Consider the following 16,164-nt stretch of genomic DNA (forward strand, 5'->3'; position numbering starts at 1 on the left):
CCGGTAAAAAGTCTGCATGATTATCCAAAATGGTCGCACGCTCCCATTCATTCAGAGGCTCTCGTCAAAACAATGGACTTCCTAGTCTTCTTGTGTCACCTTCCCCCACTCTCAGCGTTTGTCTGGTTTCGGAGCAGACGCTTCTTGGCTCCAAAGGCGGTAAATTATTTTCACCATTGGGGGTCATTGGTCCACTCACGACGTGGTCACTCGTCCGAATGGCTTGTCAAATAACGCTCGCCCGATATTTAGTCTTGTAACTCGAGCCCCGAAGCACGCAATAGGTTGAGTGTGCTGATGATTGAAAGGCGGCAAATAAAAATGTTCAACAATGTATTGGTTGCACGGCAAAAAATGCAGCCCGGAGCCGGAGAACTAGGGCAAAGTACCGCAATCGTGGGGCCGGGACGTGCGTACGGGCGTGACGTACCATATGCAGTATGCCAAACGTTAACAGGTTAATAGATGGTTTCAACTTGACGACATAAGCATTCTAAATGGACCCAATAACAGAATAGAACCAGGACAGGCATGTACACACATACATTTACATTTAAATTTAGTCATTTAGCTGACGCTTTTATCCAAAGCGACTTACAAGTTCTGTACAACAAGTCATCAGGAAGGGTAACAATGTTCATCATAATGTGTTGAGTGCTACAGTGTAGGTTAGTTTATTAGGACAAGTGCATGACAGTAAGGTTAGTTAGGGTTAGATTAAGTGTTTTTCATTTCAGATAATTGAAGGTTGAAGAAGTGCGTTTTTAGTCGATGGCAAAATATTGGACGGGGTTTCGGCTGTCCTAACTGGGGTGGGCAGTTCATTCCACCATTGTGGGGCAAGGACTGAGAAAAGGCCGCTTCGCCTTGATGACCCTCCCGGAGCTCGGATAGGAGTGGGTCTGTGACGACCAGAAGATGCAGAGCGTAGGGGTCTTGAGGGTATGTATTTAGAGACCATTGACCAGAGGTAGGCGGGAGCGGTTCCCTTTGCCGCACGGTATGCCAGGTCGAGGGCCTTGAAGCGGATTCATGCAGCAATGGGGAGCCAGTGCAGGTCCCTAAGAAGTGGGGTGACATGGGCTGACTCCGGTAGGTTTGAGATCAGGCGGGCCGCTGCGTTCTGAATTAGTTGAAGAGGCTTGGTGGCAGTGGCCGGGAGGCCAGCAAGCAGTGCGTTGCAGTAGTCGAGGCGGGAGATGACTGTTGATTGGACGAGGAGTTGGGTGGCTTCTTTTGTCAGGAAGGGGCGGATCCTTCTGACGTTGCTCAGGAGGAATATGCAGGTTCCTCTAACGTGCACCCGCACATGTCCAAATGCTCCCATGCACATCTGAAATCTGCCGAGCACTGAAACGTACATCGCGGTCTTCTCTCCAGTGGCGGCTGGCCGATAGAGGGCGCTGGGGCGCCGCCCCCCCCGGTGAAGAGAGCAGGAGAATAAGAAAATGTTTTATTAAAATTTTTATTTTAGACCCCTTAAAATAAAATAAACATGTTTAAAATGAATAATATTTACTCATTTTAAGTATGTTTGTGTTTCAAATGCGCAATAACGTTAATATATCAAATATAAATCATTGTTTTGTGCGTGATTCACATGACGTCACTCTCTCCTGATATAGAGAGTACCTCTAAAGCTGGGCGCATAGACGTAGCGCGCACACTGTGCGCGTCACTGTATTGTCGCAGCCAATGTAAATAGGTCAAGCAAATACATTTCGCCTATCAGTGCGTTCAAATATGATGTCTCGGGGCGCGTTTTTCTAGCGCTCGAAGCAAGCTCTGCGCCACTGTACTCCCCACGTCGTCAGACAGAAAAGAATGCGAAGAGAAGCCAGTCAGTCCTATTTTATTTATTCAGTTTCGATTCAGTGCGTTACCTTAGCTAGGCTTGTGGTTCGGTAATAAGATATAAGAAGTGTATTCTCAGGAGTTGGAGAGATCAGCACGAGATACTGTACATTACTGACAGTGTTGGATTTGGATTTATATGGAGTCTGGAGGACACACACTTTATCAAGCCCTGTCGGACCACAAAAGCTTCTCGAAGGGTTAACGCGACGGCTCGAGGCTTGTTCCAAACAACAAGTGAGTCTAACAATATGTACTGTTCTGTAGTTACTGAAACTGATTGAATATGGCAAGTCAAGATTCAAGAGGTTTATTTGTCACATACACACAAGGCGTGCAGTGAGGTCTGATATGAGTGAGTGGCCGTGATATCTCCCTCTCTCTCTCTCTCTCTCTCTCTCTCTCTCTCTCTCTCTCTCTCTCTCTCTCTCTCTCTCTCTCTCTCTCTCTCTCTCTCTCTCTCTCTCTCTCTCTCTCTCGCTGCCTCTCTCTTTCTCTCTCTCCCTGTCTCTCATGCTCTCTCTCTCCCTGTCTATCTATCTCGCTCTCTCTTTCTCTCTCTCCCTGTCTCTCTTGCTCTCTCTCTCTCTCCCTGTCTATCTCGCTCTCTCTCTTTCTCTCTCACTCACTCTCTCTCTCTCTCTCTCTCTCTCTCTCTCTCTCTCTCTCTCTCTCTCTCTATCTCTCTCTCTCTCACACGCAGTACGCGTTGACTGGAATTAAAAAAATAAAAGCTTTACAATTTACATACTGTAGCTGTCCCTTTGTTCATTAATGTTTAACCTAAATGTAGAACAACTCGCCAAAAGTGACCATTGCAAAAACCATTTGACAAAAAAATCTATGATAAATCTTCATAGATCTTGTCTAATCTTCTATCTTGTATGTCATAAATGTCTGGATGTAACAGTACTGTTTATCTGTATGTCATAAATGTTATGATGAATTGAAAATGGGAGACCCTGATGTAAACAAGACGAAAGTCTTTCTCTGGTCTGCATCCCCTTAACAATTGTGTGTATTGAGCCGTACTGTATTGTACCCATTCTGCAATCTGTTAATACAATTTTCAATCAATCTGTTATGCTTAACACACAGTACTATTAACTTTACTTAATTTCTAAGATTAGATCATTTAGTTATTTTTACATGTCTGATCTAAAGATAAACAAAGGGTTTTATATGTATCTTCTCTTATAGTACCAGAGAGAAGCTGAGGAGAATCGACCAGCAACAAAAGCAAAATGTAATCTTTATTTTAAATTTTTAAATTTTAAGATTTAACATTTTCCCCCGTGGTATCGAAAATGGTATCGAATATCGATAATTTTCAAGGTATCATATCTAAGTTAGAAATTCCAGTATTGTGACAACACTAGTCTGGAAACAAGTGACTTTTTTCTGATGTGTATCTGACTAAAAGAGAAAGGAGGAATGAAGCAGAGGGGAAGGTGAGAGGTTTAGAGAGAGAGGGATAGAGGGAGAAAGGGAGGGAGAGAGAAGAGAGAGGGAGGGAGGACTTTTTTCTGTATCGTCAATCCATGGTCAAATAAATATTTGATTAAGGAATATAATGTCTTTTTGTATTATTTCTGTGTATCAGCTAAATGTATAGATTTTTATGTTAGACATTGAGGGAAATTAAGATTTTTTTTTGTATCCACTTTTTCTCCCCATTTTTCTATTTTTCTCCCATCCCAATTTCATAGTATCCAATTCTTCCCTCCCCTGTCTTTTTATTTATATTTTTTTTTATCTTTTTCCCCCTCCTTTTTCCTCCGATTTTCTCCCATCCCAATGTTAGTCGTTATGCCAATTCCCAATCCCCTTCCTGGTTGCTGCGCACTTACCCCCCACAGTCGGTCTGGGAGAGTGGAGGCTATCACGTGCTTCCTCCGACACACGTCTAGCCAATCAACCGCTTCTTTTCACCTGGCAGCGCGGACTCTTACTGAGAGGGTGTAACGTGTGGAAGGATCACACTACCCCCCTTAGATCCTATCCGCGCTCAGCAAGCGCCCCGACCGAACTTTAGGAGTCGCTGTTTACAACGACCCGGACCCACCCCGCCAGCTTTCCCACCCTCTAATACAGCCAATTGTATTAGTGTGAACGGCCAGCCAAGCTGGTGACAACGCCGGAGCTGTGAGCTGGATTCGAACAGGCGAATCCAGCGTCTCCGGTGTTGGTGACGAACGCAATCTCCGCTACGCCACCTGACCACCCCTCTCCTGTCTTGAATGTTGCTAGACTATGCCTCCCACTGGTAGGCTGTAGTGAGGACAGAAGCCTTGCCCCTCCGGTACACGAGGAGGCAGCCTGTCGCATCTTTCCACCGCAGCAGCTCGAACTCTCAGTGGCGAGGAGTAACGCGTGGGAGGCTCACGCTGCTCCCGCTACTTCCTGCTTCCGCCGCACCGGCGTCACCAAACCGACCTGTAGGAGTCGCTGTCCACAACGTCCAATCCCCAGCCACAGGCTTTTCCCACCCTCTAACACTTGCAAATTGTGTTAGTATGAACGACCGGCCAGCCGGTAGCAACGCCGAGAGCTGGGCTCGAACCCAGCGTCTCCTGCGTTAGAGGCGAGCGCCTTGCTCACTGCGCCAATCAGCCGCCCGGAAATTAAGATTATCAGATTTTTTACAAACTGCCCCTTATCAACTAACCGGTTAATCGGCAGGTGACTTATGTTGCTCAGTAGTTGCTGATGTCTACTCAGGAGGTTTGAGTGTTTGCTCAGACCGAAAAAAAATTATAGGGAACATTGCCAGCAGGTGAAGCAATTCTGTTTTGCTTAGGTTCAGTTTGAGGTGGCTGGTCGTCATCCAGGCGGAGATGTCGGACAGACAGGCCGAGATCCGCTCATAGACGTGGATATCTGAGGGAGGGAAGGAGAGGAAGAGTTGAGTATCATCGGCAGGGCCGCCTGGGAGAAATGCGAGGCCCTGTGCGAGATTTAACGCGAGCCCCCCCCCCCCCAAAGGTTAAAAAAAAAAATATATATATATATATATATATATATATATATATATATTTTTTTTTTTATACAGTCAACATATTCTTAAATAATAGCGCTGCCCGAGGCGGGGCATGATACAGTCAACATATAGCAAAAGAGAGAGCGAGAGAGAGCTCCCGTTCTACAGTCAATATACAGTGTACAGAGAGAGAGAGAGAGACACACATTGGAAAGAAATTGAAATGCTATTTGGCCCTAAACAGAGAGTACACAGTGGCAGAATACCTGAGCACTGTGACTGAAGATCCTTGAGCACAGCCTAGCCATCGAGAAAGGCCGCCATAGGCAGACTGTGTGTGTTAGAAAGAGAGAGAGAGAGAGAGAGAGAACATGTGTGTTTGTCATGTGTGTGTGTGTTAGAGAGAGACTAGAGCATGTATGAGAGATTCAAAAGGACAAAGATCAACACTTAAATCCAAGAGAGAGAGAGAGAGAGAGAGAGAGAGAGAGAGAGAGAGAGAGAGAGAGAGACACATTGGAAAGAAATTGAAATGCTATTTGGCCCTAAACAGAGAGTACACAGTGGCAGAATACCTGAGCACCAGGGGCGTTTTTAGGGTTAGAAAACATTGGGGGCTTCAGCCCAGGGGGGTGGAGGGGGGTTATCAAAACATTACACTCAAGGAGCAAAACATAGGCCCAGATTTGCACCTCTATAAGCACAATGTCAGCCTCACACTTTTTGCAAAACAATACACAGAGCAAAAAAGTATCTTGCCAGATCCAGCTAGGCAAAGAGATAATGTCTAGTATTTTCTGTACTCTATTTAAATTTTTTCAAAATTGTTTTTGTTTTACTGTAATTTTAACCTGTAGGCCTACTGGATACAGTATTTTATGTTTGTCTGATATTTGCTGAGCTTACAGTGTTATGCACATAGTAGCATGAAAACTGGGACATGTTTTGTTGTGATTCTCCATGTTGAAATGTTGACTGATTTGGTTATATGGCGAGACAATTTATATTTTCATCAGTCTGCATCATTGATTTGGGTATATGGAGAGAAAATGTTTTTTTTCCAGCAGTCTGCATCATTGATTTGGGTATATGTAGATACATAAATAATATTTTCATCAGTCTACAGCATTGGTCTTGTGTAGTGTTTGGTGAATTTATTGTATATTTGCACATTATCTGCATACTTCACTTACAGTACTCTAATCACTGAGAAGTAGAATAGCTAAATGTGTTTTAGGTTAAGCACAGCAGTGTGAGTAACTGGTTCAAACAGAATTAAGTCATATAAAACGTGTGTTTCATATAGTAACAAAATGTAGTTTTTTTTAAATTAGTGTATGGTTTTGACAAGTGTTTAATTTAGCAAAGGATCTGAGGTGTTCTGATAATTGTGTGTGTGGTTGTGCTAATTGTGTGTTTTGAAACACCGGGCCCCGTTTTAAAAATCATGCTTAAGCAATCGAAAAAAAAAGTCTCATAAAAAAGATATTAGATTTTTGGGTATTTTCCTGCCTTTGGTCCGCTTTGCATTCACATCTCAAATGCAGGGTTCACTTGCAAGAGTGAATGAGCTTTCACACCACCCCAAACCAACCGGACTATCCGAGGAAATGAACCAGGGTTCGATTAAAGCTTATTATAGTTTATCACAGTATCATGAGCATGTCTTTGTCAGTGGACACTGGACATGGGTATGGAGGCTCCAGGTGCTGCTGCGTTAAAGTGCACATCTTCAATACCTATCTGTACTATTTAAAAGCACAGTGCAGGACACACTCAAAGGTTATCGCACCTCAGAGATGGCAGTGGACATGTATGACAGGACAAAGGCCATATGTAATGGCATCTTGTGGCACAAGCTCAGACCTCAGCTCAGGAGATCAGCTGAGACAGAGACTGTTCTATCCAGAGCTTGAGAGCAGGTTCTCATGAGTTGGATAACAACTTATGAGAGGCATACAGGCATGTTATCCAGCCTCAGACCAGTTTCTCTCAGTGGAATTGCTGCAACCCCTCACCACACATTACAATATCCAACTATTGCCAGAGGAGATCACAGTTGCAAAGTGTTTCCTGGTCAGGACAGGCAGAGATGCAGTCCCTACTATCCAAAGTGTCTTTTCCCTCCTGGATGATGATGATAATAATAATAATAATAATAATAATAATAATAATAATAATAATAATAATAATAATAATAATAATAATAATAATAATAATAATAATAATAATAATAATAATAATAATAATAATAATAATAATAATAATAATAATAATAATGCATTTGATTTATAAGGCGCCTTTCAGGACACTAAAAAAAAAGTCCACAAATCGGTGAATGAAAAATTATAGGATCAAATGAAAACTACTTACTAAAAATGTTTAAAAGTACTAAAAACCAACAAAAAATACCAAACACTAACAAACATTCAGCAAAGACAATGGGGATGCTGACATAAAAAAAAAAAAAAAAAAGTAAAAAAAAAAAAAAAAATGTAAACAAATTTTTTTTTTTTTTTTTTTTTTTTAGATCCGGGGCTAGGAGAAAAACATCCGGGGCTAAAGCCCCGGAAGCCCAGGGCTAACGACGCCACTGCTGAGCACTGTGACTGAAGATCCTTGAGCACAGCCTAGCCATCGAGAAAGGCCGCCATAGGCAGACTGTGTGTGTTAGAAAGAGAGAGAGAGAGAGAGAGAACATGTGTGTTTGTCATGTGTGTGTGTGTTAGAGAGAGACTAGAGCATGTATGAGAGATCCAAAAGGACAAAGATCAACACTTAAATCCAACAAGAAGAGGGTCTATACCAGAGAAACCAAAGCAGCAAGGAGCCAATGGCCGACATCAGCTAAATAGGCTAGCCAGGTACTGTGACACCAGGCCACACACAGCTTTGGCCAACGGCCCAACGCTACCCAAGTTACACAAGCGACCAAGACATTCACACACAGCACATGTCGTATCTCCAAATGTTGTGAAGTAGCATATGTTTTGCCTGGAAAGAAACATCGTTATTAACAAAACATTCGGGAGGGGATCGAAGGAAGGAAGAGTGGGGTAATGTCATGACATTTTCATTAATCTTACCTGCACAAAAGGAACGCAGGGCGAAAGGCCGCAACACAGGTCTCCACGTTGACGAAAGGCCTCTCGCTGGCGGGACAAAATAAGCCAGAACCCCCTGCTATTCTCACGGCTAATGTCAATGGTCGACTCGTAGCACAAGCTAACAGCTAACTCTAGCCTAGGCTAACTGATGGCATCAAAGTAACGTGCGCAGCCGGCAGCTAGCCGGCAGCTAGCTACGACGTTAGCTGCTGGCTGCGCACGTTACTTTGATGCTATCAGTTAGCCAGTTAGCTCAACCCGGCTATCGCTAACCATGAGCTAACGCACTACCACTGAAACTACAACATGAGAAAAGCAATACAGGCGCTGACACCAGGCACACACCGTTAGCTACTAGTAGTACTATATTAGCTAGTCGACCAGTTTGGCTCCAGAGAGAGAGAAAGAGAGCATAGGTCCACAGCGGGAATATAATCATAGGTTGACTCACCATAACGCAGTATCAATCCGGCGCCAATGGTAAAGTTGGAAGGAGACTTTCTTGGCCCACGGTGTAATTTCTTCTGATCCATGCGGCTTTTGAAAAGACATCCACTCGCCTCGCTCCTCTGAATAGCGCTGAATTATCTACCTCGTGTCGTGTCTTCTTCTTCTATTTGGTATTACGGCGGACGGGCCGGAAACACTATCCTAAAATCTGTAGAGCAGCAAATCCGCAGAAACCGGAAAACTGCAGTCTGCAGAGCCGCAGAGGCAGGAAGTCAGACACATTCTACAAACGTGTCTAATGTGAAATATATAAGCATATAAGCAAAACTAGATTTTAGGTCTGTGATGAAAAAGGGCCTCGCGGGAAGGGGGGCCTCGCAAAAAAATTAAAAAAAAATTAAAAAAAATTATAAAAAAAATAAATAAAAAATATTCTTTTTTTATTTTTTATTTTTTTTATTTTGCGAGGCCCCCCTTCCCGCGAGGCCCTGTGCGACCGCACTGCTCGCACACCCCCTGAGGCGGCCCTGATCATCGGCATAGCAATGATACAAGAAGGCATGAGACGTTATAATGTTACCCAGAGATTTAGTGTAGAGGGAGAAGAAAAGGGGTCCTAGGACCGAGCCCTGGTGGACAGACACCTGTCCGCAGGGGGCAGGTGGCCAACAGGGTCCCTCGCCATGACACTTGGTAGGAGCTGTCATTGAGGTATGATGTCAGCCACGTCAGCGCAGAGCCAGCCACTCCCATTCCTGAGAGGGACGTGAGGAGGATCTGATAGTTGACTGTGTCGAAGGCTGCAGATAGATCTAACAGAATCAGGACAGAGGAGAGGCTTTTCGCTTTTGCTAAGTGAAGTGCTTCCGTGAACGCAATGAGGGCCGTTTCTGTGGAGTGGCCAGTCCGGAAGCCTGACTGATTAGGGTCTAGGAGGTCATTCTGTAAGAGATAAGCAGTAAGTTGGTTGGATACAGCACGTTCAAGTGTTTTAGAAAGGAGAAGAGAGACAGGACGATAGTTGCCTATGACGGTGGGGTTCATGGTTTTTTTTTATCAGCGGTGTGACTCTGGCTTGTTTTAGGGAAGTGGGGACCACCCTCGAGTTGAGGGATGAGTTAGTTGCAGTTAGAAATGGGAGGATGTCTGGTGCTATGGTCTGGATGAGTGGGGAGGGTAACTGATCCAGCTGGCATGTAGTCGGACGGTTCGACGTTACCAATGTCAGGGTCTCAGCTTCTGTAATGGGAGAGAAAGATGACAGTGTGAAGGATGATGTTCTCGATTCAGTATTTGGAATGGGTGGGGGTTGGGAGAAGGAGCTGCAGATGTTCTCTACTTTCCTCAAAGAAGATAGCAAAGTCTTCGGCAGAGAGAGATGAGCGGGGAGGGGGGGAGTGAGGAGGGAGGACATGGTAGCATGCAGTTTGCAAAGGTTCTTGGCAGAGGCCTCGATCCTATGGTGAAAGAAAGAAGCTTTGGTACTAGTAATGGTTTTGGAGAATGTTCTTCTATTATCTTTTTCCCCCTCCTTTTTTCCGATTTTTCTCCCATCCCACTGTTAGTCGTTATGCCAATTCCCAACGCCCTTCCTGGTTGTTGCGCAACCCCCCCCCCCCCCCCCCCTACTGTTGGTCCGGGAGGCCGGAGACTGTCACATGCTTTCCTCCGACACATGTGCAGCCAGCCGGCAGCCAGCCTGGCAGCGCAGATTCTCACCGGGAGAGTGTAACGTGTGGAAGGTCACACTACCTTTCTCCAGATCCTACCCTCGCTGTGCAGGCGCCCCGACCGAACTGTAGGGGTCGCTGTCCACAACGCCCAGGACCCACCCACGGCTTCCCTCCCCCTAACTCAGCCAAACGAGTTAGTATAGCGATCAGCCCAAGCCAAGGCAATGCTGACTCTCCGGGAGTCGAGACCGCAGCCTCTTGCATTGGTGACGAGCACAATCTCCGCTACGCCACCTGACCGCCCCCGGTTTTGGAGAATGTTAACAAAAGGTTGTGATATGTGGCGATGTCAGCAGTGAGGCGTGACTTTCTATACTTCCTCTCAGCCTCTCTAAGGACCTGTCTTTGTTCTCTCACTGCATCCGTCAGCCATGGACTGGGTGGGGAAAGGCGGGCAGGTTTCTCAACGAGTGGACAGAGCTTGTCGAAAGAGGTTGCGAGGGCTGAGAGGAGGGTGGAGGTTGCCGTCTCTGGGGGAGAGCAGAGAAGGTGTCACTCAAAGGTAGAGCGGATAGTATGTCAGAGGAGAGGGTGGAGGGGGATAGGGAGGGCAGGTTGCATCTGAATGAGACGGTTTGAGTTAGGGTGGAGGGCTTTCGGTTAAGCATGAGAGTTAGTGAGAAGCATATGAAGGAATGGTCAGATACATGCACGGGAGTTACCGTGGTATTAATGATGCTGGAGTTACGGGGAAATATGAGATCCACGGAGTTGCCTGTTTTGTGGGTGGGAGGCATGACAGTGGGAGTCAGGTCAAATGATTGTAGGAGGGAGACCACTGTATCCGACTGAGATAAGTCAGGCAGGTTGAAGTCGCCCATTAGAAGGAGGGGGGTACCATCTTCCAGTAAGGAGCTTAGAAGCATGTCCAGCTCATCTGGGAAGTGATCGAGCGGACTTGGAGGGCGATAGAGTGTAACAATGGTGAGACTGAAAGGATTAGAGACAGATACAACATGATATTCGAGAGAGGAGAGTGACCGTTCTGGGAGTGGTGTTAAGTTTGTAGCCCATGAAGGAGATGTCATGAGGCCAGTGTATCCACCCCATCTGGAAGGTTGAGGTGTGTGAGTGAAGTTATAGTTTGTAGATAATGCTGTTGGTGTTGATGAGTTATTGGGGGTTATCCAGGTCTCAGTTAGAGCCAGGAGCTGTAGATTTTGACTATGAGCGTAGGCAGTAATGAAGTCAGCTTTCTTGACGGCTGATTGACAATTCCATAAGCCTTTTTACATAGGGCCCAATGGGTACTTAAGCACCTGCCCTTTTTTCCTCACTCAAAATGTGTCCTTTTATATCATATATAGATGTTTACACGTTTCTGTAAATCTCTAAGCTTTGCAATAGGACTCACTCAGGTTGTGTGTTTTTGGGGGGAGCGAGTGCACGAGTGATTGCAAGAGAAATGGAGAGGAACTTAACTTAAGCTTGGCTAGTTTTTTACCTGCCATGATGACGTTGATATTGCATAGGTACTGTATTTTGTCATAGCCTGCATCCACTGTGATACATAATAATTAGGGCTGGGACTTTATCGCATTAATTACGATTAATTAACTACAGAAAGAATTAAAAGTAAAAAAGAATTATGCATTTAATCGCATGATGATTTTTCTTTGTTGTGTAAGAATGTTACCTTTCAAAGGAGACCAGACTCATGCATGTGCTATAAGTATAAAGTATAATAAATCGCAAATTACCTTTTTTCTTAGTCTGGTTTGTTCATAAAAAAAAATTGAATAAGAGAAATTGAGATCAATCAAGAGTTTTTTTTCCAATGGTCAACTGTTCTGGAATGTACTTGAAAGTACTGCGTTTTACTTTTACCTTGAAAGTGCTTGAGTTTACAAAAGGTCCTTTGCGCTATATATTATATATTATTCCTAAAATTGCTGCACTTTGTAAAAAATTGCATTGATCTGTTGGTCTGTGTTGTAGCTAATACAGGATTTTGCTGCTTAAACGTATGAATAATGTATATTCATTGATTCACTCGTATACCAAAATTCAAAACATTTGATTAATATGTGATTAATTTCGATTAATTAACTATAAAGTCTCGAATGAATTCGATTACAATTTTTGAATGAATGAATTACTTTTATTTATATAGCACCTTTCACAGCACGAATCCACAGGGTGCTTTACCCTGCAGCTTAGTATATAAAAACAAAACAAAAACAAAATCAGAAATAAATGACAACAACAACAGACAGCAGTTAATAAACAGTGAAACCAGATAAAAAAGTAGAATAAAATTATTTGGATAAAATCATGAGTCACTAATTAAAAACCAAACTATAGGAACAGTGAGGACAAGAAACAGTGCCTATGTGACCAAAGGCCTGTCTGAACAAATGTGTTTTTAGTTGTTTTTTAAAAGAGTTTTCAGAGGGGGCAGTTTGCAGGTCCAGGGGGAGAGCATTCCAGAGCATTGGTGCCGTCACCTCGAAGGCTCGATCACCCCTTGTTTTGAGCCTGGACCTGGGGACCACCAGGAGGTTCTGATCGGCAGATCTGAGTGAGCGGGTGTTTGTGTAGGGATGGATGAGTTCAGTGATGTAGATAGGGGCCTGACCGTGGAGTGCTCTGAAAGTAAAAGTGAGGACTTTGAAGTGAATTCTATGTACCGGGAGCCAGTGCAGGGATACCAGAATGGGAGTGATGTGACATGATTTTTTGACCTTGTGAGTAGCCTGGCTGCAGCATTTTCGACCATTTGTAGTTTGTCTGTGGATGATTTGGTGAGACAGGTGAAATGTGAGTTGCAGTAGTCAAGCCTAGAGGAAATAAAAGCATGCACGGACAGTTCTAGTTCAGAGTGAGATATGATGGTGCGTAGTTTTGCAATGTTTCTGAGGTGAAAGAAGCAGGTGCGTGTGAGTGTTTTGACATGTTTGTCTAGGTTCATGGCCTGGTCGAAGACAACACCCAGGTTTCTCAGGTGGGGACGTATGTTGTCTTTAAGGGACCCCAACTAAGTGGCCACTCTAGCTGCAGTCTTTTCAGCTGCTACGATCAGCACCTCAGTTTTTTTTAGCATGTAACTGGAGGAAGTTACTCCCCATCCAACTCTCAATGCTGAGCAGGCACTCCTGGAGAAGACTGAGTTTCTCCAAATTGTCGGGTTTGAAAGAGCAGAGTAGTTGTATGTCGTCTGCGTTAATCGAGTCCCACCAGTCGCGGACTGGGACCATAATTCCTGCCGGGAATTTGACTCAGGCAGGCCAGGCCAGGCCCATACCCGCTCTCTGTGATCTAGTCGATTCATTATAGTATCACTCACCCTCGCGCTGCTGCCGTCAGTTCAACATAATGATGCGTTCCTTACATCTCCGCGGCTTCAATATCAGCATCCAAATCATCCATCAGACTTATAGCTGTTCTATTTCACGGTCAGGTTCCAACAAACTGTCTTCTTTAGCTCCCAGCAGTACATCCAATAAAGTGATCAAGTGATCAACATCCGGAGTTTCCACGTCAATTTCAATGTCCATCTGATTCAAAACTTGTGTAGTAACACCTCTGATTGCGCCCCGCTTTCGTCTCATTCTTTCAATTTTAGTCCGACGTTCGTCTTCACCCATTCTAGAGCTATCCAAAACGTTCATATCTCCCGGGTTTCGGCAGTTACTTCGAAGCAGAGAATATTATGTACAAGGCGGAAGAGCCCTTCGGAGCTAAACCAATCAGAGGGTCTTCGCTGTACGCGGGCTAGCCAATCAGAGAGCGTCTTCGCAAACTGCGGCTATGAAAGAAAATCACGCATTCCTGCCTGCTTGCCTGAACTTATATATGCGCAAATAGAAACATGTATACCGACCTGGCTTGCTTCGGAGTTCAGTGGCCTAACTGCGGGCACAAACAAACAAATAAAAAATAAATAAAAACATTTGCCAGTCTGCCAGGGCAGCCAGGCCATGCCAGACTGCCAGGCCACCGGAAAAACTCCCGGTGCTCCCGATGGCCAGTCTGCTAGTGAGTCCCATCACTAATAATAATATCATGTATTTGTGAAGTGTTGCTGAGTATTCAGGCTTGTAAGTGTGCCTGCTGTGACCCATTCATCTTGATGAATAAAAAATATGTAATGTGCACTTCCTGAGTGCCGACTTCTCTATTGCTTGGCAATATATTGATGAAATTGTTTAATGAAACCCTGTAAGTGCGCCTGGTGTTTGGGTGCCGACATCTCTACTGTGCAAGTTATATTCTCTTCTTCTGGACGCACCTTAATTTTATGTATTTATTGTTTGTTTCATTCCATTTATGTATGTATTGAGATGTTTTAGCAATTTGTAAACTCTACTTTTCAAAAAGTGCTCAACAAAAATAATATCAGTATTTAAATACTGATGTATATTATCACTGTAGACATGAATGGGTTTCATTCTCCAACGGATTTCCGACAAGAAATTAGCTTTCAGGCCGATTTGAGACATATTAGGGCCGGTTGTGGGATTCCCTAACCGTCCCTAATAGGGATGCCCCGATCGATCGGCCAGCGATCGGTATCGGCCGATATTCAGTATAAATATGAGATCTGTGAATTCCGATAATGCTTTATTTTCGCCGATCGTGAAAACCGATCGAACAAAACATGATCTAATTCTTAGCAGAGTTCTCACTCGCTGACTTCTCTCTCAGGCACACAGAGCTGCAGCGCACTGCCCCTCCCCCTCCTCCTCCTCCTCCCCCTGCCCCTCCCAGACCCGTGTCAACAGAGGCTCCCATTGTCTGCTCTAGTCTAGTGCATGGGACATCTGTGAGCTAACGTTAGCTACCTAGCTATTGTTACTGTTTAAACAAAATGACCCAGTCAACTATTCACTTTTAGTTTAATACATGAGGCATTGTCTAACGGTATCTAGCTGGCTAGCTACTGATAGCTCCTGATATCAACAAATGCTCCAGCAATAGTCTAGTAGTGCATGATACCTCCGTTAGCTAGGTAGCCCACGTTAGCTCACGTTAGTTCACGTTAGCTCACTGTTTAAATGAAATGTCCCAGTAAACTAAATAGTTCACTGAGGCGTTGTCTTAATGTTATCTAGCCGGCTAGCTACTGATAGCTCCTGATATCAACAAATGCTCCAGCAATAGTCTAGTAGTGCATGATACCTCCGTTAGCTAGGTAGCTCACGTTAGCTCACGTTAGCTCACTGTTTAAACGAAATGACCAAGTAAACTAAATAGTTCACTGAGGCGTTGTCTTAACGTTATCTAGCCGGCTAGCAGTAGCTACAGATAGCTCCTGATATCAATGTCTTATAACATCGATTTGATGCGTATTTCGAGCCCCTGGCTTGCATCGCAGTCACGAAAGGAGCTAGCTGAGGGCATGCTGAATGTGATTTGACCAAAGCAGAGTATACACAGACAGTGGAGCTGTTTGCAGATAGCAAGCATTTTGACTTGTTGCGTGGTGGCGATGTCTCACAGATAATACAACTACAAGTATAATTATATAATATATATATTTTATAAAAAATAAAAGTATATATATATATATATGTAACGGTTGTGACAACGTCACCTCAAACTTCGATGCCCCGAGTGGGAGTCGAACCCCGGTATCCCATGTCGCAGGCAACAACACAGACCGCTATACCAAGAGGTGAATTCACTTCTAAGTAATGGGTTTATGCGTCTTTTGAGGATGTGAGAGTGAGTTTAACCCATAGCACCGCTACTCACCCCAGCCCTTCTTGACTGCGCTTCACGATACCATCCGTTACACTCACCCTCTCAAACTCACTCCACTCCACCCAAGGCATCCGGGTCAATCGGCACCATTGTAACGGTTGTGACAACGTCACCTTAAACTTCGATGCCCCGAGTGGGAGTCGAACCCCGGTCTCCCACACCGCAGGCAGCAACACAGACCGCTATACCAAGAGGTGAATTCACTTGTAATGGGTTTATGCGTCTTTTGAGGATGTGAGAGTGAGTTTAACCCGGTATCGGCCGATATGGCTCATAGACGATCGGTGATCGGTATCGGTGGCAAAAAACGTGATCGGGGCATCCCTAGTCCCTA

Source organism: Notolepis coatsorum, assembly GCF_963971535.1.
Source record: "Notolepis coatsorum genome assembly, chromosome: 1".
NCBI lineage: Eukaryota > Metazoa > Chordata > Actinopteri > Aulopiformes > Paralepididae > Notolepis > Notolepis coatsorum.